The following is a 27,027-nucleotide window of genomic DNA, read 5'->3' as shown; positions in this document are numbered from 1 at the left end:
TTAGTGCCTAACTCCAAACCCCCTTTTAGGTGCCTAATCCTAACAAAAAAGATGCAGAAGCAGCAACTCCGTCCACCTTTGAATCAGATTAAATTCAAACAAAATGGCCCCTGATAAGAAAACAAATAAAAATCATTTGGCACCCACAGAGAAAAGAACAAGCAAATTGGCCCCCAAAGAAAAAAGCAATACAAAATACAAAAAAAAACATTGCCACAAACAAAAGAAAACAACAAACACTTTGGACCATGACAGGAAAAATAAAATAAACACATTGTATTTCAGAGGGTAAAAAAAAAATACACATTTGCCCCAGCAGGAAACGAAAACATATATTGGCTCCCACAGCATATCAAAAATAAAACACATTGGTCGATCTCTGGTGGCCATATACTTGTGCAACTCCTTTGAGCCACCCGGCAGCTTCCTAAGCAGCAGGATCGTATACGATACATCGTATGCAGTCCTTTTGCATATGATAGCGATGTGCAAGGGGCCGTGCATTGCATTAGTCCTTATGTCAAATACATGCGATTTTGCCACTTTTTATGCAATTTAATTCTGCAGTCGGCTAAAAAGTGAACTAATTGCATGATAAATGTATATCACCCTAGTATATGGGCACCGAAACCTCCTCTCATGCACATCTCAGGATATTTCTATGGTGGTTACTCTTTATGGAAAGCTGACCCCCACTTTATTACACTGTCCCTCAGTTCTTCATTAAATCATCCCCCAAGCCTCCATCAGACCATTCCACGGTGTTAGCACTGGTCCCCTTATCAATGAGACTATGGTGCAGTGGCGTAACGAAAAATTTTGCTCCCCCCCGCCGGGACAATTTCGCCGCCCCCCCCCCCCCGCACAATTTTGCCGCTGCCCCCCGTTAAAAGACCCCCCTGGGGAGCTGGCAGGGGGGTCCGTGCGGCGCGGAGGTACCTGTATTCAGGGAGAGCCTGGAGGTCCCTGCGCCTGCGGCGCTGAGTATGATGTTGCCGGGGTCCCTGCAGTGAAGTGGAAATAACGCGCTATCTCCGGCGGAGATAGCACGTTATTTCCACTTCACTGCAGGGACCCCGGCTGGCAACATCATACTCAGCGCCGCAGGTGCAGGGACCTCCAGGCTCTCCCTGAATACAGGTACCTCCGCGCCGCACGGACCCCCCTGCCAGCTCCCGGCTGCACCCACAAGCAGTGGGGAGCTGGCGGAGAAAAAATAGCGCCCGCAGACCCCCGGCGCCTCCCCGCCACCGCGGGGGCTGCAGCCTTATAGTTACGCCAGTGCTATGGTGGGGGTCCTGCAATATATGTGACCAACTGCAGACTGATTGGCTGCCATCTAATGCTGCGATTCTCACTATTTAGCAAAAGTGACTGACATTCGGAACTACAGTATCTATTATATTCTCCACTCTGGCATTCTCTTACACAAGCTGCAGAATTATCTAATTACTGTACATACAGGAGTGTATTTAAACAGGATGAAAGCAGGAGAGCTGGCAAACACGTCCTACCCATGCAACTCCAGACCACCACCCCCCCCCCAAATGCCCTACATTTACCTAGTGATACAGAATTGCACACAAAGCCATTTTGCAGTCAGATCTTGTAAGTGCTAGCATTATGGTGCATTTGCTATAGCAGAGCGGAGCGTATACAACTTCTAACATGGTAAAGGGCTCAATTTTTCCTGAACATTGCTAAGGCAGATTAGTCATTGAGCACAGATGATATCTTTGTGGCAATAATTTTTTTTTTTCCATTGTGATAGATTACAAATCTCTGCAATGTATCAAGAAAATATCATCAGGGCAGTCGAATAATACCTGTGACATAGTATTTCTCTGCCATGGGCTCACAGTCTGCAAAATGTGATTCTGGTATCTACAGACTTAGGGCCTGATTCAGGTTTACTCGATCCCCTGCGAAATCAGGGAGCTGTTGCATGTGGACGCCCAGGAAACATTTCCGGGGAGTGCCCAGAAAAATGGTGGGTGCGTCCAGAAAAAATGCTGGGAGTCCCCATGTGACAACCCACTGCCCCCCCACTACCCACCTCACATGACATCAGCGCCAACCCCTATTTCCGCCATATCCAAGGCAGGCTAATCTGACAGGCAAATCTGAAGCGAATTTGACTCAGCCTACATTGACTTTTATTTGCAAATGGGTAGAAAATTATTTGAGTGGGTCTGAACCAGGCCCTTAATATCCAGAAATATGCTGGTTTCAGCAACTCACCGGTTATTACATATGGGAAGCTTTCAGCTTTGAATACGAACGTCTAAGATATATACAGTATTTGCAAGAAATCTGCAGAAAAGGTGTTCTGATTCAGTGTTTCCCAGCCAGTGTAATATACAGTTGCATACAATGATATGTGGCTTGCCTACTTTTTGTGTTGTTAGTCTGATTGGCTGGGAAACACTGAACATGTGTTTTAATACCAAATTCCCCTAAAATACATTCCATTAATGTACCCCAGAATAGTGTTTGTACTTAAACTAACAATTTAAACACATTAGCCTTAATTTTTTTGACTTTTAAAATAATTTATGTTTTATATACAAACCACAATCACATTTTTGTGAAAATGAATTTGCTGATATGTTGTTGGGGGGGCAATCATAGCTATTGCTTTGCAACATTGCTTTGTGGATTTTGTAAACTTATTTGGAGGAAAAAGGCCCTCAACCTCCCGCTAACCCACTAGCTTCCAGACACTACTCCTTTTGGAGGGGTCACTAGTAAGGCACCCTGCTTGCTGGTTTGGAGGGAGCTGTCCACATGTGCAGCGAGTTCCCTCTGCAGGGCCACAAACATCTGGGTTTGCTCTCGGATGACCTGTATGTATTTGCCTGCACTTGTTCCCGGACAACTGGCAACAGGTTCTGTGTAGCCTTGGTCATTCCTGCAGGTGACTATTTATTTGGCAGCCCATCTGGGAGTGGGTGCCCTGTGCCACCACTGTTGACCTATTGTTGCACCACATTAGCCAACCTATGTAGTCCAGCTGGCTGGTTTAGCTCTCTATAAAGACCACCTGTTGCTCCTGAAAATGGTGGAATGACAAGGCCAGTTCATCCACAGTGAGAACAGTGTCAGGTGTTGTGTGCGGAGGTGGTTGTGGCTGCTGTGGCAGTGGCACATATGGCCTAGGCTCCACGGGAGTGAGGATGATGGTGTAGTTATCCTTCTCTTCCCCTTTTGAATAGGCCACCAGACCTGCAAGTGGCAGTCCCAGAGGAGCTAGTGACAGGGGGAGTGGTGGTGCTAGAAGCACATGAGAAGGACCTGCAAAGGATGGAAAAATAAATAATAAACACTTATAATGGAGCATAAGATACAGCCAATACAAATTTCAAACACCTACCAATACAAGGTTTTTTAAAATGAAACTAACTGACGTATTAAAAAAACACTACACAAAAACACTTCAGAATGGATGCTTAAATCTTTTGGAGCCCTTTCAATTTTACAAACTACTCTACAGATCATTTTAAAGGAAACTACAGGCAAACTGTAAGTTATGTAGTAGGGTCCATATCTAAATGTGTTATTATTGCAGGTCTTAATATGTGTGTAATATGTGTGTGTTTTTTTAAACCACACTTACCGGCCTCCTCTGTGTCTGTCTTTTGCTGCCACCACTTTGGTGGAGCTGTACGCTGGTGCACAGTTGCTGTGATGGCAAAATTAACACATTAGTTACTCATGTGGCACAGATATTATTCTTTAAAAGCACATATTTCATGATGTATTATAGTCAAAATCAAGCTTTAAATGATATACAAATGGCTTTTCCAACACAAAACAAGTGGTTGGTGTTTTCAAATCTGCATAAAGCACACAACATGAATTGGAACAATTGAAAGGGAAAATTGTTATATGGAATAACCAGGATAAGATGGAAACGCTGTACGGTACATGTCTTCTACATTCACCCATGTGGGTACCTCTGGAGGAACTGTCTGCTACAAATCCTACTCGAAAAACCGCACATTGCAGTCTGACCTGGTCTTGCCAGGTGAAGATGCAGCAGCCTTCTAATCACTATCCTTCACACCACTCTCCAGCACCTCTTTACCCTCATACTCTTCTGCCCCTTCTGTCAGATACAGGCTGCTGCTGGGACATGGGGGCCAATTCAGACCTGATTGCAGAACCGCAACCTTCTGCAGCCCAGCAATCAGTTAGCCCCCTCCCCACCAGAGTGAAATCCCGCCCATGTTCCAAGAGGGGGAAATCCATTTGCAATTACTCACCATTGAATGGATCCCCCCCCCCTCTCATGTGCAGCGCCCTCTCTCCCAATGGCCAGGCATGTGTTTTTTCGCAGCATTCCCAGAAACTGCTGGTATGTCGCCCACAAATGCCGACCAGTAGTCAGTCACTCAGCAAAGAGCCTGCGTTCACAGGTCACAGGTTGTGGAGCACGGGGGACTTGGGTAGGCGCACTGTGATCCATAATCAGCAGGGCTACGAATTTGGGGTCTAATTTTCCCCCCTGGCTTCCTCCCCATCCGCCTCCTCCTCCATGAGCCTCCAACTCTCTCTGCCACCTCTACTGGTTGCCATGCCTGCTCCAACTCTCAGCAACACCTCTCCAAACTACACACCAAGGTCACTCTCCCTATGACAAACCAACTCCTGCTTACTACCTGGTGGACAATATGGTGGACTGGGTTTCATAAAAGACGTGTGATGCTTCAATCATGTTACTTTTGGGTGCCTATGGGTGACACTATGTAGCTCTTATGTATTCCGGTTAGTCAGAATAAATCAGATGCTTCCTGGTCTAAATACTGTGAGAAGTTGCATTCAGAGTGTTAAGAGACACACACCATTACATTGTCCGAGTTCCAGGAAAAAGTTTTTTTAGCATGCGACTTTTCCTGGACACTAAATTCACCCCTTACATTCCAGCCATGGTCTTGCCTGAATTAATGCTTGACATTGGCCATAAAGGAAAGCAGAATTATCATGAAGCCCTTTATCTGCTGATAGAGTAAAAAGGTATATTATTTCTATGCAAATCTGACCTTCCAGCTGCTTATTCTATACCTACAATACATGTTCTGGGCAAATTATACAACCCTCTACAGAACTATTAATTCTCCTTCACATGGGCACCAAAGGATTAATATTGCTCGTTTTCTGTGCTGCATGGTTGGCCTGAATACAATAGCGCTGAGAAACAAAATTCTATCCATTTATCTGTGAGAGTAACAGCAATTTCAGTAGCATTTCAATTAAATTTCTGCAGTGGATTGATTAAAATTGATTAGCAAGAGAACGGCAAATATGTAGAAAATTTCTCCGCTAATCAAGTTAATTCAGTCTACAGCCAGTAGGAGAGACAGCGTGCACTCCCGAATCGGTCTCAGGTAGCAGAGTCTCAGGCTGTTTGTGAAGTCAGTAGGAGGTCCATAATTTAGTATCTCATGTCAGTATGATGTGTGTATTCTCTCTCTGTATTTTGTCAGTGTAAAGAAGCTATGGCGACCTAAATAGATCATGCTGCGTCTAGTAAATACACGAGGTGTGCAATCTATTAACTCTGTCCGCTGCTTGTGGTAAGCAAAGCAATAAATCTGCTATATATGTTGAAGCTGTCTGCGAGCTGTAAATATGACCCCAGCACTGTGGCATAATATTTCCCTGTTGTTCCTCTCATAGTGCAATATACCCCATAACACTAAACCTCAGTTGTGTCACTCCTTGTCTGTCATTCAGCTAGGTTCCACATCATTTAAGGCGCCTATTGAATTATCATGATTGACATTTACCTTAACTTAACTCTAAATTACCCCTAGAAATAAATCACACGGACACCTTATTCTAACATAATCACACGGACAACAGCTGCATAAGTTAAAAGGTCAACGATATTTGTTAAGTGGTATGACCCTATTGAAAGGGATGGCCAGGAAAGCACTTGGAGACCAGCTCAGGTCAAAAAATGTTAGTAATGGCGGCGACTACAATGCCCCAACTTATAACCAGGGCGATGAATCGCCCCCATTGAATTTAAGGCACAGCCCGCAGTGTGACTCCTATTGCATGGCGGGGACACTTCCAGGAAGTGGCAAACGTCCCTCCTCGGGGGCAGGACTTACCAGCCGCCCTGGCAGAGGGGGGCAATACCGCACAGTGTCCACCTGTACCTCAAAATTGACCGCTGGTCGAGAGCGCCTTCCCGCCAATTAGTAATTAATTTTTGTGAAACCAAATTAGGTGAAGGCTGAAAGGCCAGGTAGCAATAGAAAAAAGCAAGGGAGGGAGGGTGGGAATCCAGACTCAAAGAGGAAGCAGCATCATCTGACCCCCCTTTATATACCCCTGCATAAGCTACCACCCCTTATACACCTAATTTGCTACTCTAACCATCAACCACCTGACTTCTATGGGTAATGAACTATTCACACAACTTTATTAGGACAATCACAAAATTTGCAGGCTCTTAAATGCCCTCATGCCTATACAGCCCTCGCTTAATCATATCCAACTTTTGTGGTTATGAATCGCAGCCATTTATGTTGTACTTTACATTAAATCAAAGTATATATACATTTGCATTTAAATTAGTCAATTACTGCTAGAACAAAAATGTTTCCTATATGCTATTTTTACATGTTGTTATATCATAGATATCTTCCATCTGTACCCATAGGGGGGAAAAGATGGCACACAGGTACGGTTTCCGAGTACCCAAAACCCCCCTGACAGACAAATGTGGCTTGCAGGAAGAAAATTCAGCTCAAATGAGAAGTCATTGTTTGACAAATCTTTTTTTTAGAGGGTTTAAATAAATGTCAGGGACATTGGGAAAAGTGTATTGCCGTGAAAGGACATTATGTTGAAAAAGAAATAAAAATATTTGTGAAAAATTTTCATAATTCTTAACACAGGTACTTATTGACTCCCCGATAAAATTCCTCGACATATGAAAAGGTCAACATGAGTTTTTCATGTTTTTTATGTCAATTTGTAGATGGCATCAATCGCTCGCTTACATCAGGCAAGGTATCTCACAGCACATGGCACACTTTACATTCTTCGGAGTCAGGGCCGGCGCCACCACTAGGCAAATCTAGGCATTTGCCTAGGGCGCCGGCCACTGGAGGGCGGCATTTTGTGCCGTCCGGGTACCTGTCCTACGGCGCTGTGTATTTAAATCTGGCGGCGGAGGCAGCGGGGGTCCCTGCAGTCCATTAGAAATCACGAGCGCTATCCGCCAGGCTATGCGGAAGCGCTTCTAGTGTGAAAACTCTGGCAGCACAGCGCACGCTGATCTCAGCCAATCAGCGTGCTGCCAGTGTTTTCACACTAGAAGCGCTTCCGCATAGCCCGGCGGATAGCGCTCGTGATTTCTAATGTACTGCAGGGACCCCCGCTGCCTCCGCCGCCAGATTTAAATACACAGCGCCACAGGACAGGTACCCCCCCGGCACCGGGGCGCCCCCACCCCGACTCGCCTGGGGCGCTCCGGTGCCTTGCACTGGCCCTGTCTGGAGTCCACGTAGATGGTAAAGGGCCAGATATTGTAACATCCGCCACCCGTTTTCACCCCTCTTTGCAGTGCACCGCATTCTTGCTAATCTTACTAATCGCATATACTCTAACACAGCGGTTCTCAAACTGTGGGTCCTGACCCCAAAGTGGGTCCCGACCTTCTCAGCATGGGGTCGCATTTCCATGTTGCTGACCATCAGGCTGAGGACTTTTCTAATCTTAGTCAGTGATTCAAGGAGTCTGAAAATTGTCTGTTACTTCAGACTCCTCACATCATTTTGTGCCTCCACAATGCTGCCAAGCGTACATGTGTAGTCAGCAGATGTGCTGTCTGCTGGCTACACATGTGATGTGATGACCTTCTGCTGGGGTCCTGTAATTATTTTTATTGTCTGATGGGGTCCCAGAGCAAAATAATTTGAGAAACCCTGCTGTAACATATGGAAGTAGTAAGTCAAAGGACAGCTCTTGCGATAAGAGTGCATGCACAGTGGCGGCCCAGCATCAATGCATTCTGGGAGGAATCCGTGCAGATCCCTCATCCAGCGAGGACAGACCCTCCGCCGCGCTGCCCTGCATCTCCCCTACAGTATGAAAAAATTCTGAGAAATTCACAGCCTTGGGAGTCAACCAGAATAAGGTCCCAAGACCAAGGCTAAAGAGTAACAGGGATTGAGTAATTGAAGTTGAGGTTCTGATCACTTACAACAAATAATGCAATTATAATATAATATATATTTCTATAATATTATTGTATAAACTATAGTAGGTCAATAAGGTTAACTTACAAAGTGCCTCAGACAAATTACAGAAATTATCGGTAAATTGGATGTAGTAATGTTCATTGTTTCCACACACAAAAAATTTTTTACTATAAAATGTTGCTTTAACAGCCATCATTTTGTAGTTTAGTATTTTTTCCTACTGTACAAACTGCAAATTAAACCTGGGACTTCAAAAGATCCCAGATATCACTATTATAATGCAATCAATGTTGAGGCCTTGGAACCAGCCTACTGAATAAAGCATACACCTCTAGTCCTTCTCCCCCTTGCAAAAGATTTTGGGCCTGATTCAGCCCCAGATGAAGTCCCATTTTGTTCACTCGCAAATGACCAATTGTTCTTTTAACTAAGTATTTCCTGGTGCTGCAGTGAAAACCTGCTGCAATGTTGCTTTGTGTCACAGTGCACTGTAGCCGCAGTTTAATTGGCAAGCATGGTAAGAAGAAGGGCCTCTATTTTGGTAATGTGCTGAAGTCATTATCTATGTCTCAGAGACAGATTTATTGGCGTTGGCAGCTTAACTTAGGCAGACATCCTAAATAACTAGAGGGTTCGATGGTCACAGCTTGTGAGCAATGTTGATTCGATACTAAGAGCCCATGTGATTGCATTGCCAGCAGTGGCGGCTCTTACCTCTGCGGAGGAGGGGGCTGCCATGATGCGCCCCCCTTCCTCTGCATCTACGCTCATGGTCCCCTCCAGCTGCCGCCGTATTTCCTAGGCCCTGGTCCCCATTGCGGGGCTGGCGCATGCGCAATAGCTTCTTCGGTACTGAGCATGAGCTGGCCACAAGTCTCTATGGGCTGCCACTCTGCAGCCCATATAGAGACGTCCCGGAGGGAGGCAACACCTCCCAATGGGACTGCCATGGGTGACTGGCAGGTCAGACTTCCAATAGGGCAGAGCAGTCTCACAGACTGCATCTGGCTTCACTTAGGCAGAGAACAGTCGCGGATTTTACCTGGTGGGGCTGCAGTCTTGCAGCCCATAGGTTAAAACCGCCAATGACTGCCAATCACTGCATGTGAGCGATCCACATATGTAGGGTTCTGGTATTTCTTTGTGGAATGAAGCCCATAGTCTAGAGTGGCAATCTGCCACAGCAAAACTCTGAAATGCTTCACATTCCTGAGCTTGGTAAATTTGAATTGGTAAATGTGACGTGTCTGCCGGCTGCAGTCGTAACTGCTTATGGAAGAATTACCATCTCACTCAAGTTTCTGGGAAGTTTCATTGGTACTCTTTACCTAGAAGGGCGCCCGCGATTCCAATCGCGGGCGTCGGGGGTAAATCGCGGGTACATAAAAATCTGCTGCCCGCGATGACCGCGATTTTCCCATAGGGAACAATGTTAAAAAGGATGATTGACCGCGATTTTAATGTAAAATGCCTCAATGCCCGCGATTTTACCATAGGAATCAATGTTAAATGGGCTACAGAGCCCAAATAGGCACAATTAACCCTTAAATGTCCCCCCAAATTTTTAACGCCACCCCACGATCCACGCCAACCCGAAGCGTGGCGAGCGCAGCGAGCCCGCGAGGGTCGGCGGTACGCGTCCTCCGACCTTTTCATGCCCTACTATCCACGTCGGCGTGGAGTTGAGAATAGAATAGTGTGGCGAGCGCAGCGAGCCACCGAGCCCGAAGCGTGGCGAGCGCAGCGAGCCCCGCGAGGGGACGCGGATACCTTCACAGGTAAACGCGTCCCTTCGCGGACTTCACAGGTGTCCGCGTCGCCACGGACACCTGTGAAGCCCGCGAGGGGACGCGTATAACTGTGAAGGTATCCGCGTCCCCTCGCGGGGCTCGCTGCGCTCGCCACGCTTCGGGCTCGGTGGCTCGCTGCGCTCGCCACACTATTCTATTCTCAACTCCACACCGACGTGGATAGTAGGGCATGAAAAGGTCGGAGGACGCGTACCGCCGGCGCTCGCCACGCTTCGGGTTGGCGTGGATCGTGGGGTGGCGTTACAAATTTGGGGGGACATTTAAGGGTTAATTGTGCCTATTTGGGCTCTGTAGCCCATTTAACATTGATTCCTATGGCCAAATCGCGGCCATTGAAGCATTGAATGTAAAATCGCGGTCAGCACAAAATTTAACATTGAACCCTATGGGAAATCGCGGTGATCGCGGGCATCGCGTCGCGGCCGTTAATGTACTGCCCGCGATGCCCGCGATCACTACGATGGGCGCCCTTCTAGGTAAAGAGTACCCTTTCATTCTATTCCAGTATCACACATATTCAAGGAGAATAGCTATGTAAGAAATAGTTTATTCCAGGTATATTACCCAAACCAGTATTACCCAATAATACCAAGCCTTATTATATACAGCTATATATATAAATGTGAAATACTGGCTTTACTTGTTCATTAAAGTGAGCTGTAGACACGGAGATTGTACAATTTTGAAGACATCCTAGATTCTAGCATAATACATACATTAATGTCAAGAGATTTATTTATATTTCTAGCTACATCTGCAAAATTAGGCATGAGTAAACCAATGTAATTAAATTCTAAATATCTATAGATTTGACATTTGACATAAAGATAGCCTCAATATTAACTTAACTGTTACATTTATGTATAACCTGGATAATGGTGAAATCGTCAGTCCTCTGGAAACTATCAGAATTTGTATTATTTAAAATGCAACTAGGCAGTATTTTGACTAGATATCTCCATCATTGAAACTGAGCACAATACAAGGCACGATGAGTATACGAAACTATGGGCCAGAGGTATCAAGCTTCAAAAAGTGATAAACAACCAGCCAATCAGCTCCTAACTGTCAGGTTACAGGTTGGGTTTGAAAAATGGCAGGTGGGCGCTGATTGGTTGGTTGTTTATCACTCTCCATTTAATCACTTTTTGAAGCGTAATACACTTGGCCCTATATGAGCTTATGTGTTGTTTAATGGGGCAGGACCATAAGTCTAAGTACAAAAAAATAGTTGTAATGACACAAACTGAGATGCACTAACTGAAGCACCAAAAACGTGAAAAACTCATGTCGACCCTTTTCCATGTCCACCTTTTGAATGTGTTGACATTTTGACCATGTCGACTTTTTTCATGAGAACACCTTCTGCTCGTTGACCAATAGTGGCTGACTATTTCACTGTCAACCTAACGATCGACACCTTTCTTAAACAGCATCTGTTTTAACAGTTACATATAATTTTTTTTTTTTTTTTAATTCAGAACCATGCATTTCAGTTATTGCGATTACAGCTACTTTTTGTACTTAGACTTATGGTCCTGCCCCATTAAACAACACATTATGGATGTGGTATATAAGGTCAACAATGTCAAAGTCAACAGTGTCTAGGTCAACATCAAAAGGTCATCAGGCACAAGGTCAACAATGACAAATGGTCAACACAAGGAAATGGTCATCACATGACATCTTTTGGTTCCTGTAGTTTTGAGCACATGGACCCCCAGTTAGTGTACCACATCCCCCTGCTGTGCTCTCCATGCTTCTGACCAGGTGCTTCTCTCCGCTGCCGTTGCGCTTTGCACACTTTACCATTCCTAATCTGAATTTTTTTTGTTAAGGCTTTTGATAAATCGGAAAAATAATATTGACATCTGACTCCATCATTTTCCTAAATGATGAATTACGAATTATGCGACATGGTTTATTCACAAAGACAGAACAGCACAGCATCATAGAAGCAATGGAGCGTGGGAGCATGGTGACATGGTAGCATGGAGACAGGCTTCTCACCTTTAAAAAAATGTGAAAAATGTGAAATGGGCCAATATGACCCATTTCACATTATAGATGTCCCCGTCGTCACCCCATGATAGACGCCAACCCGAAGCGTGGCGAGCGCAGCGGTGCGCGTCCTCCGACCTTTTCATTCCCCTACTATCCACGTCGGCGTGGAGTTGAGAATAGAATAGTGTGGCGAGCGCAGCGAGCCACCGAGCCCGAAGCGTGGCGAGCGCAGCGAGCCCCGCGAGGGGACGCGTATAACTTCACAGGTATACGCGTCCCCTCGCGGGGCTCGCTGCGCTCGCCACGCTTCGGGCTCGGTGGCTCGCTGCGCTCGCCACACTATTCTATTCTCACCTCCACGCCGACGTGGATAGTAGGGGAATGAAAAGGTCGGAGGACGCGCACCGCCGCCCCTCGCGGGCTCGCTGCGCTCGCCACGCTTCGGGTTGGCGTCTATCGTGGGGTGGGGTTTACGTCGTAAAATTTGGGGGTCTAGGGAATATTTCACATTGAATCCAATGTAAAATCGGGTCCCAGGGACCCGATTTACATTTCATTCAATCAAAAAATCGGGTCGGTCGCGTCGATCGCATCGCATGCGACCAAATCGCATGCGATGCGATCGACGCGATTTTTCCGACACGACCACCCCGATGTAAATCGGTGTGGCCGTGCTAGGAAACAAGTACCATATATATATATATCCTCTACATATGACTACAAATAGCATGGGGATGGTTTCATATATGGGAATATGCTAACTATCTATTTCGATCATTTACATATATGGTGTACAAGTCTTCAGTAGTTCTTTTCGTCTTTCTGATGTAAAACATGTTGTAATGTATATACTACAGTATATATACTAGCTCTATTGACAGGAACAGGTTATGTCACTTTAAGAAGTGAATGTCCTTTAATATTGTACATATATAATGTCCATTAATATAAAATCTTCATCTTGTTTGGAAATACAATTAAATTCCATCCCAACAGTATCGCTTTCTAGCTGCGCCAAAGAGAGTATACCCGTAGGGATGCAATATACAAGAGCTGTATCACTGAGTAGCAGCTGCAAAAAAAAAGGTATGTCAGTCCTGGAACAGGGAAACCAAAAACAAAAGAAAAAATATGCAACACTGTTTGTAAAAAATTAAATACCTATTCCGTTGGATTGACTTACATATTTTTATATTTCATAAAATGCATGAAAATTAGATACACAGTTAAATGGGATTGTATATCACATTGAAGAACAAATAAAAATGTTAATCACAATGCAGATTAAATAATTTCTAAAAACATAGTGGGGGGATTGTGGTAGGGGAATAGTATGTCCTCACTGGCCATTCCTAGAATGCCTGGGAGTGTATTGGACCAACTCTATGATGGTTTAGAGTAGTTATAATTACCGTCCACCTGCAGGATTGGGGTCATGGATCCAAATTTTGCTGTAAGCTACTGTATTTCTTTTCTTGGACCCAATGTCCTTTTTTGTATCCAATTGTGGTGTGGTTTGCACCATTGGTGGTATTTTGGTATGTGAAAAAGTTCTGGTCCATCCAGGCTGGTTTGGGTAGCTTGTTGTAGGTTGAGAGACCTACTGGGCTATGTAGTCCTCCTCCACTAGGGCTTGGTGTTACCTCCTGACGCGTTTCGCTTGAAAAGCTTTCCATGTAGATGATAAAGCATAAAAAAGATTTAAAAAAAAGAAATTACATTAAACCCATGTTGACCTTGTGTCATGTGTCGATCATTGCCATATAGAACATTTGACAATGTCGACCTTTTGACTATGCTGTCCATATGCATATTGACCATATGGTGTTGACCTTTTGACTATCAACCTAGACATTTTCGAGCAATCATCCAGATCACAATCAGTGAACCTATAATTTCTGTTACATTATTGCTTGCCGGTGGAAATATTTTTGTTTGCCGATTCAAAAGATACAGAACCAATAGGAATGTGGAGTTGTCTTCCACCCCCATACTGCCTACTAGGCAAGATGGCCTAATGAATACTCATCACGTGGGGCCCAGTGCATTGCTGTGCAGAACAGCAAAATCTGAGAGAATCTGAGGCTTTAGGCATTTTTTTGGCAAAGGAGGCAAGGCAAAGGATAAAACCAGGAAGAAACCAGTCATGCACAAGGCATGTGAGCAGCGCTACTAAAAATGGATAACACAATAATTTAAAATAAATGTATTTTACTCACATAAAAATTACATGGAAATATACATTGACAATATGCATTAACAGTATAATTAAAATAAATGATGGAATGAATTGAACCACAGTGTGGGTGGGAAGGCCCACTATCATTCCCAGGATGGGGGGGGGGGGGGGAGAAAAAAGTGGGGGAGGGTGGTGGATATACTTGTATTGGCTCTTTGTGAAATACAGTCACAGGTAAGTGCGCTTTACCAGAGGAAGATTTGTGTCTCCACGAAGAGTTGCTCCTGCTCCCGTGTGGTTGTAATCCTCAATATTAGTGCGGAAGAATAAATTGCCACTGGAGGTGGGGAGAAGCAAAATAGATGGAGAGTTGTCACATGTCAAGGTTGGGACGTGATGTGCCATCAAAGGAGTCCAGTAGATATTACCAATTGGCCTCTTCTAATCCTCACTATGGACACGGAGCTGTGGGCACCGCTGGAGGCTGGGGACCCCTGGATGGAGATCGACGTTTGCACACACTGGCAGCCAGGGGGGAGAGAAGCCGCCAATTGGAGATGGATCGCAGGTTCCGCCAATGGGAGCAGGGGGAAAAGGGGGGGGGTGACAAGGTGTAAAGTCCAAGTGGTCCGCTGGGGGTTAGTGATCAACAATGGGAGTCCTGGGCAAGAATGGGGGCACCTGACGTGTTTCACTGCCAACTGCAGCTTTATCAAAGAATCAAAGGATAAAACCAACATTATCCACTTCATCAGTGAGAGCATGAAAGAATCACTATCCTGTGCTGATTGAATGACCTTCACACAGGTCTCACATGATGCACTTTCCAAGAACCTGGCCACCAATTGTGGCCACCTCCAAAATGCACAAAGGTGAAGGCATCCACCAGTGAGCTGCTGAGCTGTATTGCAGAGATCATCTGTCACAGGCATGATCAGTTCCAGCATCTATCACCCACAGCTAATGCTTCGCTAATTTTTAAATGGATGCTGTCAGACGGTTGGCTTCATTACTCCAGACAATGTAGTGTTTATGTACATGCTCTGTGCTGATAGGTCATTTCATCCTAGCTGGTTACTATGGAGGAACTACTGATATCTCTGTCAACATGTCTGTACATATCCTATGCATACATGAACAGTGGGATTGCATGACTATCGGCATGCCATCTTGGCGACGGGGTTAACAGTTATAACAGATTGGACCAACGCCATATTATTTTTTGTTGTTGTTAATTGAGAAAAGTCTAATTGTGCTGTCAAACTTACCATGAAGGAATGTTTTGTTTTAGCTTAAATTAAATTAATGTTGGTCTGTAGCAATCCGGATAAAAATGTCTGAAATCTACAAATAGCCCTAAACACAGGGTGCTCTGGCTTTTGTTGCTTTGTTACAACAACCATTGAGAAATTCCTTATTTTCATAAATTCCCTCTCTTTAAAGCTTGTTTTCTCCCTTCAGTGACAAAACACTTATGCAGAAAAAAGTATGTTGTAGTTTAAAATGTGCTCTTTTAATTAAGCTGTTTTTTGTTTGTTTGTTTTTTAAATCCAAACGATTATCATCTGTTTCTTATTTTTTTGTCATTTTTTTTTGCTATTGTATTTCAAAAATAGTTTGAATTCCTTGCAAGATTTGTGAAAGCAACTTTTGGTTCTGTTATCACAGGAACTGAAGGAGTTTGATATTTAGCAGTGTGATGGTGACCATCCACTAGAGAGTTAGCAGTATTGATATCATAGCAACTAAAATAATATTTTCTTTATATATAAGCAACTTATCCACACGCTGTTAATCTGGCCTTGTGGCAGCCATGCTGCAGACTGTAGCAATATTCACAATTATGTGCCTCATACCTCAGTGACAGTACTAGTTCCCTGTGAAAGATAAGCTGACTTTACATGAATACTAGATTAAGACAGGGGCTAAGCTCAGTTTTGTGGGCTGGGTAAGAGCTATGCAGGGGATGTGAAGGAGGGGTGTATAAAAACATATGGAGTAATGTGTATGAGGCATTACTCAGTGGCATCATGTGTATAAACGGTGCTACTACTGTGTGGCATTATGTATATAACATGCACTAGAATGTGACATAATGTGTATAAAGGACACGACTTTGTGTTGTAATGTGAATGAGAAGAAATACGGTGTAGTGTAATGAAAATAAAAGAAAATACTGTGTGAGAAACAGTGACTCAGGGGCACTAATGTGTGGCATAACACAAATAAGGGGCACTATCATGTAATGAACAGGGATGGTGTGAGGTTTTATGGCACCCTATTCAAATCTTTAGTCTACTGCGCCACCACCACCATCAATACCCACTTCCCGACTCCTCAGGAAGGCAGAATCTTAACAAATTCTACAGCTACCCCGTGCATTAAGTACAACTATTAATCAGTGGTGCCACCCAGATCCCTGCACCCTAGGCAGCTGTCTAAAGCTGCCTAATGGTAGAGCCGGCCCTGCATGTGAATAAAGTTGCCTTACTGTGTGGCGTAATTGGAATTAGGTATACTGTTGTGTTGCCATGCCCTCTACCAGCAAGACCATGCCCCCTTTTTGGGGCTCATTCCTTTGGCATGTACTGTCCCTATTGAAAATATGTTGGTTGGGACGCCAATGTTCTTGCAGACACGGGGTGCCAAAATGTCTAGTTAAGGCTTTATGGTTGTAAAATGCTATGGGTGAGTGGTGATCAGTGTTTATGGCTGCTGGGCGATCTTTGCTGCTGGGTAATCGGTGCCGTGCTGAGAGAGGGATGCAGAGTCAGAGGGAGAACTTCCGCTGGTACTAGGAGGCACCAGTCAAAATCTTGCCTAAGACATCAAATTGGTTGGAGCCACCTCTGTACCCACCAATTATTCAGAGAAACTGAAGACACTGGCTGTGTCCTAGTGCTCGGTGGCTGTCTATCTCCCCTACGGCAGGGTGTCGTGATCTTCATCTGCCTTGACAGGTTCAGCACTTTGAAGGGTGTAGTGAGGAAAGCAGAGATGGAAGGTGGGCTTGAGACTGAAGAGCTGTACATCTCAGCCCACGCTGCTGGCACAGCTGCCTGTTATACAGATGGACAGGCATGGTGGCAAATAGCAGGAAACAGTAGACTGGGCAGCAGCAGGGTAGCAGAGTGGGAAGAACACCCCTCCAGTCCAGGCACTTCCTGCTTTGCTTTCTTTGCACAGCGCGTTGCGACAGCTCTGTCAATGACCATAGACTCAGATGGTCGATTTTTACCGAATGATCTGTTACCAACGCTGTGTTTGGGCACATTTGGTGGGCATCTAAATCCATTTCCAGGCAGTTATAGTAGCATATTTTTGCACATCCTTTGCGTACAAAATTGAAGCTGCAAATGCATTAATGCAGGTGTCGCCAAACCTGTCCTAGAATTATACCAATACTTCAGGCCAGATGTAGTAAGCTTCAAATTTGATAAAATGGAGAGTGATAAACAGCCAGCCAATCAGCTCCTGTCTGACATTTTTCAAACACAGTCTGTGACATGGGAGGTTGGAGCTGATTGGGTGGCTGTTTATCACTCTCCATTTGTTTTCCAGGCCACCTGTGGAATGTATCAGTTATGGAATGAATGCAGCAAATGTTTGAAAATGTGACAGTTAGTAATGACTGCATCTGTGCTCCGGCTGAGTGGCCTGGAAATCATGTACACTGTACAGTATCTCTGTATCAGGCCACATGTACAGATCTTCAGATGTACCTGAGCAGTTTTAAATATCTGTACAGATTTAGCAATTTGGTTGTTTATAAAAATGTGGCAAACAATATAGGACCTTTGTTTAATCTTTGCATTTTTTTTAATTGGTTAGCATTCATCTATAAATATCACCCTTGGGTGTAGGTAGCATTTACCAATGCCCGGCACATCACTTATGCTGAATGCTGTAAGTAATCTTTGCATTATCAAATGCCCAAAAAGTAGCAAGTTGTGGAAACATGCACACATCTGTTTCACATCTCTGCTTCCCATCACACCTGATTTAAAAATGATTATATTAATGGTACAATTAACCCAGGAATGAGTGCGAAATTGCTCAAGCGAATACTTTTGCGAGGGTGTGCATGCAGTGATAATTTGAAGATGGCTTTCACACTAAACTTAAAAGAAGGAAGAAAAGAATTAATGATGTACTTGACTAATCCCTTTCTTCTCTCTCATTACATCTTCCAAGGGGAAAGGCGTCCAATTGGAAAGCAGTTTGCAGAGCAAGCACTTTTTTATTTCCTTATGTTACTTCACGAGCTAACACGGGAGTCTTATTAGCTGTCAATCATATGCAGATCAGACTGATATATACAGAAAAATGAAATATGAAATCAACCAGTTAAAAAATTAACATCCCAGGTAACAATTTTCAGAAGCCCAGGGGATTTTTAATGCCCAGAATACCTGCCATTCAGGAAATACTAATTATGCCCTTCTGCATATCAAATGGCCAATGGCAGGAAAAAAAATTAACTCATGAGTAAATGACTACAACTACCAATCAGTTTCTACTTTATATTTATTAAGCACCTTATAGAAGGTAATAGATAGAATCTAATTGGTTGCTATGAGCAACATCCAATCTTCAATAGAACTCCCCTAATGCACACCCGACCTCCCAGAAAAGTGGGCATCCACCCCCGTCCCCACATCTGCCAGCAAACCCCCTCCTGCCCATAGTGGGCAGTCTGTAGGGCTTGCAATTACATGATTCGTGCTTAATCTTATCATCGTGGCTCTGCCCTCCCTCTACCTCACACTTTCGGTAATCTCAGAGCCACAATCAGAGCCGGCCCTAGGCATAGGCAAACTAGGCAAATCCTATGGCGTTTGGAATGCCTAGGGCCACCAGCAGCTTCTGCTGATTCAAATTATATGCAGCATGCCTATATTCTGTGTGTGAGTGAGGCTGTATCTGCATATGAAATAGTGTATTCATGGAAATCACTGTAACATAGCATTCCGTATTCAGGTACAGCAGAATATAGGCATGCTGCATATCATTTTAATCATCGGAAGCTATGTATACAATATTTTTTCAGGATTTATTTCTAAGGGTATAATGTGAATAATGTGAGGAGTAATGTATATAAGGTAAAGTGGTACTACTGTGTGATGTAACATGAATAAGGGACACCATCATATGATATAATGTGAATAAAGTTGTACTACTGTGTGGCATAAATTGAATTGGGGGTACTATTGTGTGGCCATGCCCCTTCCTAGCAAGAACACACCCCTGTTTGGGCCACTCACCGAACGTGTGCACTGTTTCTATTTAAAATATTGTGGGTAGGAGCACCAAAATGATGACTGCTATGATGAGGGTTGATGGTGCTGGGAAAGGGGAGCAGGGTCAGAGGCGGAACTAGTGGCAGTGCTAGGGGGCACCAGCCAAAATCTTGCCTAGGGCGTCATTTAGGCTAGGGCCGGCTCTGGCCACAATGACTATATTTAGTGCCCACTCATACCTGTCACTCCCCCCACTGTACAGACCTGGCTTTCCCCTCCCAGACAGGGAGCCATAATGTTGGCAAGTATGCAGAGGCTTTTCTACAGTAGATGGCACTGACCAATCAGTACTCTGGATACAACAAACAACCACCTGCTGATTGGAATGTGCATCTCTGGGCTGAGTGTTTGTTACATTGCACATCCCCTGGAAATCAGAGTTGGATGTAAGTATACTGTAAATATGCTAGGCGTATCTTTTTCACCATCATTAGAACAGTGTTGGTGAAAATGTGCACTAATTAATCTAATACCACTTTCACATAGGCCCTTATTCTGATTGAGTCGGATGGCTCCGAGTGCGGACGGACAGCCGATGGTTGGTGTTTGCGCATGTGCAGAGGTAACCAAGATGCATTATTCAGAATTCATTAACAGAATAACTTAACAACAGGAAGTTTTTAAATCTAAAACTGTGTACACACTGGGCCCTATATAGTTAACAATATGAACAATATCAATATTGTTAATGATTATAGGTGAAACTGCAGGATGTTCTGGGTATGCACCGGAGCACACCATTTGCCTATTGGAGCCAGGAGCTGTGGTCTGGAGGGGGGGGGGGGAGTGGTCCTCTGGGGTGCATAGTCTTTGTCAGCATACAGAGACCCTGTTGGGATATTGTCAGACTACGTGTAGTTGGGTACCTGCTATTCCTGGTCTCCTTTCCGACACAGCTCGGCTGTTCCCTGCCTGCTTCACTCGCCTGCAATTCAGAGGGCGGAGGGACAAGGGCACCCCAGGGAGACAATACCCCAAAACACCCCACAAAATGGTCACCACACGTTAGGACAGTGATCAAAGGTTTTATTTAGCTCCAAGGAAACTGGATCACCGCTTTTAAGAATGATGAAGAATATTTCACAACAATAAAGAAACGCAATTATAATAAATTGGATGAGAACAATTCACATTCGATGAATGAGGATTTTAGAGAAATTTCCACCTAGGTGATGCTGTGCGCGATGGGGTCACTGAGGCACCATAGGCCGCACCTCGCGCAGCACCACTACAATAAATGCAATACACCGTTTTCTATAAATAACTTTACGCAATAATGCAAGAATGATAAGAGGACCCAATAAAGGAAGGTATCGTGCGCGATGGGGCCGTCTAGGGTACTGACAGGCCACAATTCGCACGGTACACTCCGACAAAAGTACCGCTATACAGTCAACCCACTGTGTAAAGAAGTGCAAACATCAAACTTTCTCAATACATAAATTACAATATCAATTTCCCTGAAAAACTGCGCAGTTTTGCCCTTACTGCTAGGTACCTTTGGCCTAGGTGCACCAATCCACTGCTAAGTGGAGGATAGCAATCTAACAATGGGATTTACAGGCTTGGGCCTGTATAGTCTCCAATTGGTCCTGGTGATTTACTGGAGAGCAAGTGGGATGGTAGTTCCTGCGGGCCTGTCAACAAGGGGCTGTGCAGTAAGGCCTCTAGTACAACAGCGGCCAAATATCCATGGTGGGGTTTTGTAGCTGCGGGTGTGAGGAGGTAATCAGGGCATGGGCCCCTGGTATCCTGAGCTTGGAGGCCGTGAGGGCAAGGGTCACTGAGGCTCAGGATTAGGAGGTAGTGAGGGCTCAGGGGAAAGGTGTGGCGCCCAGGAAGGGTAACACGATGATACCTGGGGTACTGGGGCCGTTGCCAGCTCCTGCTGGTCACTGCTGAACCAAGGGCACACTGCTGGGCACTTGTCACGCTGCTGGGCACTTGTCACGCTGCTGGGCATTTGTCACGCTGCTGGGCACCTGTATTCCCTTACTGGCTGCCAGCTCCTGCTGGTCACGGTTGGGGCCTCCGGAGCCCGATGCCTGCCCTCTCTGCCGGGCGCCGACCGCCACTGTTGCTGGGCGCACTGCCGGGTGTAGCCGCGCTGTCTCTGCTGGCTGCACTTCCCTGTCCGCGGTCTCCGCTCCCGGCGGGGATCGCGGCTCTCCGTCAGGTGGGGAGCGCTCGGGTCACCGCCGCTGTTCCCGTCCTCTCTCCTGCCATGTCACACTCCCGCGCCGTCTCATTGATGCGCGTCTCCCCTGCACAGGCTCCGGTCACTCCGCTCTGTCTCTCCTGCTCACTCGCAGCACCCTTCCCTGGCCGGGCTGCTCCTCTGTCTCGGCACGGCTCTCAGGTTAGTCTCCCCTCTCTCTTCACAGCCGGATCCCCTCTTCTCTTCCCGCCTTTGTGCCTCTCGTTCCGCTCTCAGCCCCGGGACACTCGTTACAGCTTGTTCTGCCCGGCAACAGGCCGGACCGTCCCCCTTAGCTTGGCGCCCTGCTGAACCAACCAATGAGAAACTGGCCCTCCTCGCCCTCCAGGTCTCAAGTAGCTCCCCTGGTGGTCGCCTGGCAACCCCCAGGCACGAATGTCCGGCCACCATCTTAGTTAAGGGCAGCACTGGCCACCAATGATGCAGCAATGCAGACCCCTGATGGGGCTGAAAACGGGGTACCCCCAAGTTCTGGGGTGCCACACTGTGTCCCTCCAAAGATGGACTCCCACTATTTGGAGACAGATGCTAGAGGTGCTCCTTCACCACTAGCATCTGATAGGGGAGCACAGGGTGCCCAGTGTTACCCGGAAGGTATCTGCGCATGTGCGAACGCCTCACACGTACGAACATGGTGTGAGGTCCGTGGGTGATAGTATAGTTTTTACCTATGGGCTGCAGCCCCCCAAAGGTAAAATCTGCCACTGTTCTCTGCCTAAATGAAGCCAGATGCAATCTGTGCTGGTACTCCTAAGCTCCTTTGAAGCCTAGTGAGCGCCTCTCACACAGCACTTGTGCCCGCATGATATCCTCTCTTCTGTGGAGAGGGGATTATGCGGGTGCCGGCGGAGAAGCGCTCCATCTTTGTGTTACGTAGGAGCATCTCAGACGCTCCAGCAATGAGACTCCTGCACCTGAGCAGCGCGTGCCTCTCCTGTCCAAAGAGCGGGTATGGACGCAATTGCGTCATGCACAATGAAGGCGGCATTTGCTAGTGGTCCATGTTACATACTGGCAAATGCCTCCATTTCATACCCCCACTATACACGGCATTATGCGTCCTCCTTACTTTTTCATACCCCCACCATCCACGTAGGCGTGGAGTTGATCCTATATAGTGTGGTGAGAGCAGCGAGCCACCGAGCCCGAAGCGTGGCGAGCAGACGTGGAATACATGTGAAGTTATCCGCGTCCCCTCGCGAGGCTCGTTGCGCTTGCCATGCTTCCCTCAGGTACTGAATTATTGACCATGTACCTCCGTTGGTACGTGGAGGTGACCGTTAAAATTGGACCCAATGTAAAATCGGGTCTCAGGGACCATTTAACATTGGATCCTATGTAAAAATCGGGTCCATCGCATCGCATGCGATTTGGTCGCATGCGATGCGACCGATTTTTCCAACCCGATGAAAAAATTGGCCGCCCAGATATTACATAAGTACCAAAAACAGGGTACTGGAGGGATCAAGAAATAGAGATGTACAACATATAAGGACTGGCGCCTTTATGCTGGTCACCACTTAGTAACTTGTAAAGTTTTCTATAATAATCCACAATAAAAAGTAAATCCTGATTCATTTATTAAAAGTCCATGAAACATAAGGTAGTTTCACATCAATTTTCATAAATTCTTCACAATTACTTGAGCCAATTCACGGTTTGTATGAGTACCCCGTACCCAGATGTTTTTTTCTCGTAGAGACTTCATCAAGGGTATTACTTGAATCAATATGAAAGAAAAAAAAACAATCAACAGCATCAATGCTGGCTCCTTATAAAGGTTCAATTGATGTTTGTCCATTCTGGTATCCAATACACCAAATACAAGGTGGTATTTTGATACCTTATAGCACTTATATTAGTAAATCCAGTGGGTGAGTTGTATTCATAATAAGGTAAATGATGTGATACCTCCAAGATCATGCAAACTGGATAACCACCATAGGTCCGACACTGATTGCAGATACACACGGGATTGTTTTTTTTCATCCATTGGATGTCAAGTAAATTCCCCTTTAATGTGGCAATCCTTGTCACAAGCAATGTGTGGCCCTGGTTTGACTGTGGTAGAAATATAGATTGTGCGCATGCACTGGGATATTTGACATAATGGTGTGGCTGAGCTTTCGTATTCATAGGTGACCCGACCTCGCAGAAACCTTAACTGATAAAAACGGACTGCGCTCAACCACTGGAGAGTTGTAATGTACTTAGATGTTTATGTTGTGTTAATGCAATCACATGATAAAGAGCATGAAATATGATAGAATAAATAGTCAGAATTATACAGTATTTACAAATTATTTTCCTAGGAATATATAGTAGTGCTCTAGCAGGCTATATTTGTCAGGCAATTCGCCTGGCAAGCTCTCCTTCCAACACAGTGACATCTCATTATACCCGGCACACCAGGCGGAGAACACTGTATAAAATATACTTCACCGGTGTTCTCCAGCTTTGTCCATTTCCAGGATCTCATTCTACTGAGGAGAACTTTAAGAGTGGTACACCAAATGACAGAAGAATTGGCACGGTCTGTGCGTGTTAAGTTGCAGCCAGTGTCCAGTGACTGCAGAAGTCTGGAAATCTCATAATTCCCCCTCAAAATCAAGTAGTCTATGGACCCCCCTCCCCCCCCCCCCCGGATCAGGGCCCTAGGCATCCACCTAGGTAGCCTGCCAGAAATAACTGTCCTAGCCATTATACACCACCATGGTTCCCTTCATAAAAGGATCTTCTATGTTGCTCTCAGCGTACTTCTCAAAGATATGGTTTATGGTAAAATGTAACCATTAGAAGAACCCTAACTTCCCTCCAGGTACTGTACAAACCACCAGGCATTTGACTCTTGGACCCGTAAAAACATCCTCTTTCCATTAGATATCGCACCCTTCAACATGTTCCCTTCATTTGCAGACTTATGCTGGCCACACATCAAACCAACTTTCCTCCAACCATCCAACTAGTTGGTTGGTTGGACTGAAAATCTGGTACTGTATGCCAATAAGCAATTTGCTCACAAACTGGACAAAAACATTCAGTGGAACTGTTTAACTCAAATAGGTCCAACTAGAGTATATTGTCTGAGTGACAGTTGTTGTCCATTTTCTGATTTGGGAAACAAATGACTTAATTACAAACTACATTTTCTCCTATCCAGTACCAGGTTTTTATTCCATCCAACCAACTAGTTGGGTGGTTTGAGGAAAGTTGGTCTGATGTGTGGCCAGCATTACAATCCCACTTTGCACTCCCCAACTCAGCGTTCTAACAATTTTTACAGCTATGTCACTTTTACAACTCAATAACTAAGCATTCCAATCTGGAATCTCTTTGCCAATCTCACCACTCGACCAATGGCCTGCTCTCCACTATTTATCAAACCTTAATCACCCAAAATCCACTCCTAAAAGAACTCCACGAAATAGCATGGGAGCGAGAGATAGGTGAGACCCTAACTATTGAAGACTGGTCAGACATTAGAATGGAAATCTACAAAAGGTCTTTATCAGTACGGATTAAAGAAAATTCCTACAAGATATATTACCGCTGGTACCTAGTCCACTCAAATCTCCACTCATTCTACCCCTCTTCCTCTGATAGACGTTGGACATTATGCGGTCACCACGTAACCCTGCTGCGTATCTGGTGGAGCTGCCCCCGCCTATGTTGTTACTGGAATAAAATTCATAAATTACTAACTGACATCCTTGATATCTCAATCCCAAATTCCCCCTATTACTCTTTACTGTCCCGCCAAATCCCCTAAATCCCAAATCACCAACAAAAGCTAGCCAAATATATTCAGAACACGGCCAAATGTCAAATTGGGTCAAACTGGAAAGCCATTTCACCCCCTACAATAACCCCAACTATTAACGCTATATGGCAAACCTTTATACTAGAACAAATTACTGCGATATTACATAATACTTCTGATCTCTTTATTAAAACCTGGTCACCGTGGACAGCACACTTTGGGGCCGAACACCCTCTAAACACTATATGATTACATTTATACACTCACTCTATCTCATATCACCGTACACGCATCTCATACAAAAAGAACCTGCCGACCATTCATTTATTTATGTATAATTTGTCTGCGTTGCTCTGTACCTGTGCAGTGTGTACACTGGATGTACAGCTATATCGTCTGAACATTGTTTTTCGCTTACTCAAAGTAACAATAAAATCTATTCTCAAAAAAATTTAACCATTAGTAATTTACTTAGTAATAAGGTTCTCAAACTGTGAGTCCTAACCCCAAACAAGGTCCCTACCATGTCAGCATGGTGTCACGACTCCATGTTGCTGACCATCAGGCTATTGAATCCTCTGATCTGATCTCTCAGCCAGTGATCCTGAGAAATCAGTTGCATTGTATGTTTCTTCAGACTTTTGGGTAACTGGATCTGAGGAGTCATCAGGCCTCAGCCCTCAATTTAGTGCTCTGCCTCTATTTTCCCTCCCAGCAGCACCTGCTGCCACTGCCACCAGCAGGCTGCACTCTTGGATCTCTCCTACATGCAGATATCCACATTGGTACACAGCTGGCAGTGAGGGCACTTATGGGTCCTGAGGCTTCTATGCTGCAGAAAACCTACAGATAAAAAAGCAGGCTGCAGTCAGATTCAGAGGAGACAGCTATCAATAACCAGGACTCTTATGGTGTGTACACACGGTCAGATGTGCCTTAAGATACTATCCACGATCCGATCAGATCGGATCGGAATCAGATCGCAAGGCACATCCGATTTGAATACAAGTCTGACTATATAGTGCAGATCTGCACTATATAGTCAAGGCAGACAAGACTTTCTGCCTTGCGATACGTGAACGCGCATCGGAATCGGATCGGGATCGCAAAGGTTAAAACCCTTGCGATCTGCATCCAATTCCGACAGGCACCAGGAGGGGTTGTTCCAGATAGTATGCAGACGAGCATTACATTTCCCCCATTACCCACTGCCTCCAAGTCACATTAGCTGTCACTACCCTGTCTTGCGCCTCGTTTGCAGTATGTTAACCACACATGTGGCCGCTTTTCTGTAATCATTTTTATTGTCTGACAGGGTTCCAGAAATAAATAATTTAAGAAGAACTGACCTAGAACAATGGGGGTTATTCTAGTACACTCTTTCTGACAAATTCCTTCTTAGATGGACAAAACCATGTGTACTGCAGGTGGGGCAGATGTTACTTGTGCAGAGAGAATTAGATTTTGGAGGGGTTTTACTTCAAAGTGAGATCTATATTGCAGTGTAAAAAAAAGCAGCCAGTATTTACCCTGCAC

General features: G+C 45.1%; 1 long non-coding RNA gene across 1 annotated transcript in view; it reads right to left on the bottom strand.

The window, feature by feature from the left end:
• Positions 1-1,170: 1,170 nt before the first annotated feature.
• LOC146060466 (uncharacterized) overlaps positions 1,171-27,027 on the bottom strand; it is a 102,928-nt gene continuing 77,071 nt past the window's right edge. The window contains exons 2-3 of the long non-coding RNA XR_014470436.1: positions 3,617-3,682; positions 1,171-3,294 (exon numbers count right to left, since the gene is read on the bottom strand). This is a non-coding gene — a long non-coding RNA (uncharacterized LOC146060466). The remainder of the gene's footprint in view (positions 3,295-3,616; positions 3,683-27,027) is intronic.

This window comes from Crinia signifera, chromosome 2, assembly GCF_055691185.1.
Source record: "Crinia signifera chromosome 2, ASM5569118v1, whole genome shotgun sequence".
NCBI lineage: Eukaryota > Metazoa > Chordata > Amphibia > Anura > Myobatrachidae > Crinia > Crinia signifera.
The sequence above is the reverse complement of the archived record's forward strand: the minus strand, read 5'-3'. Positions and strand labels throughout refer to the sequence as shown.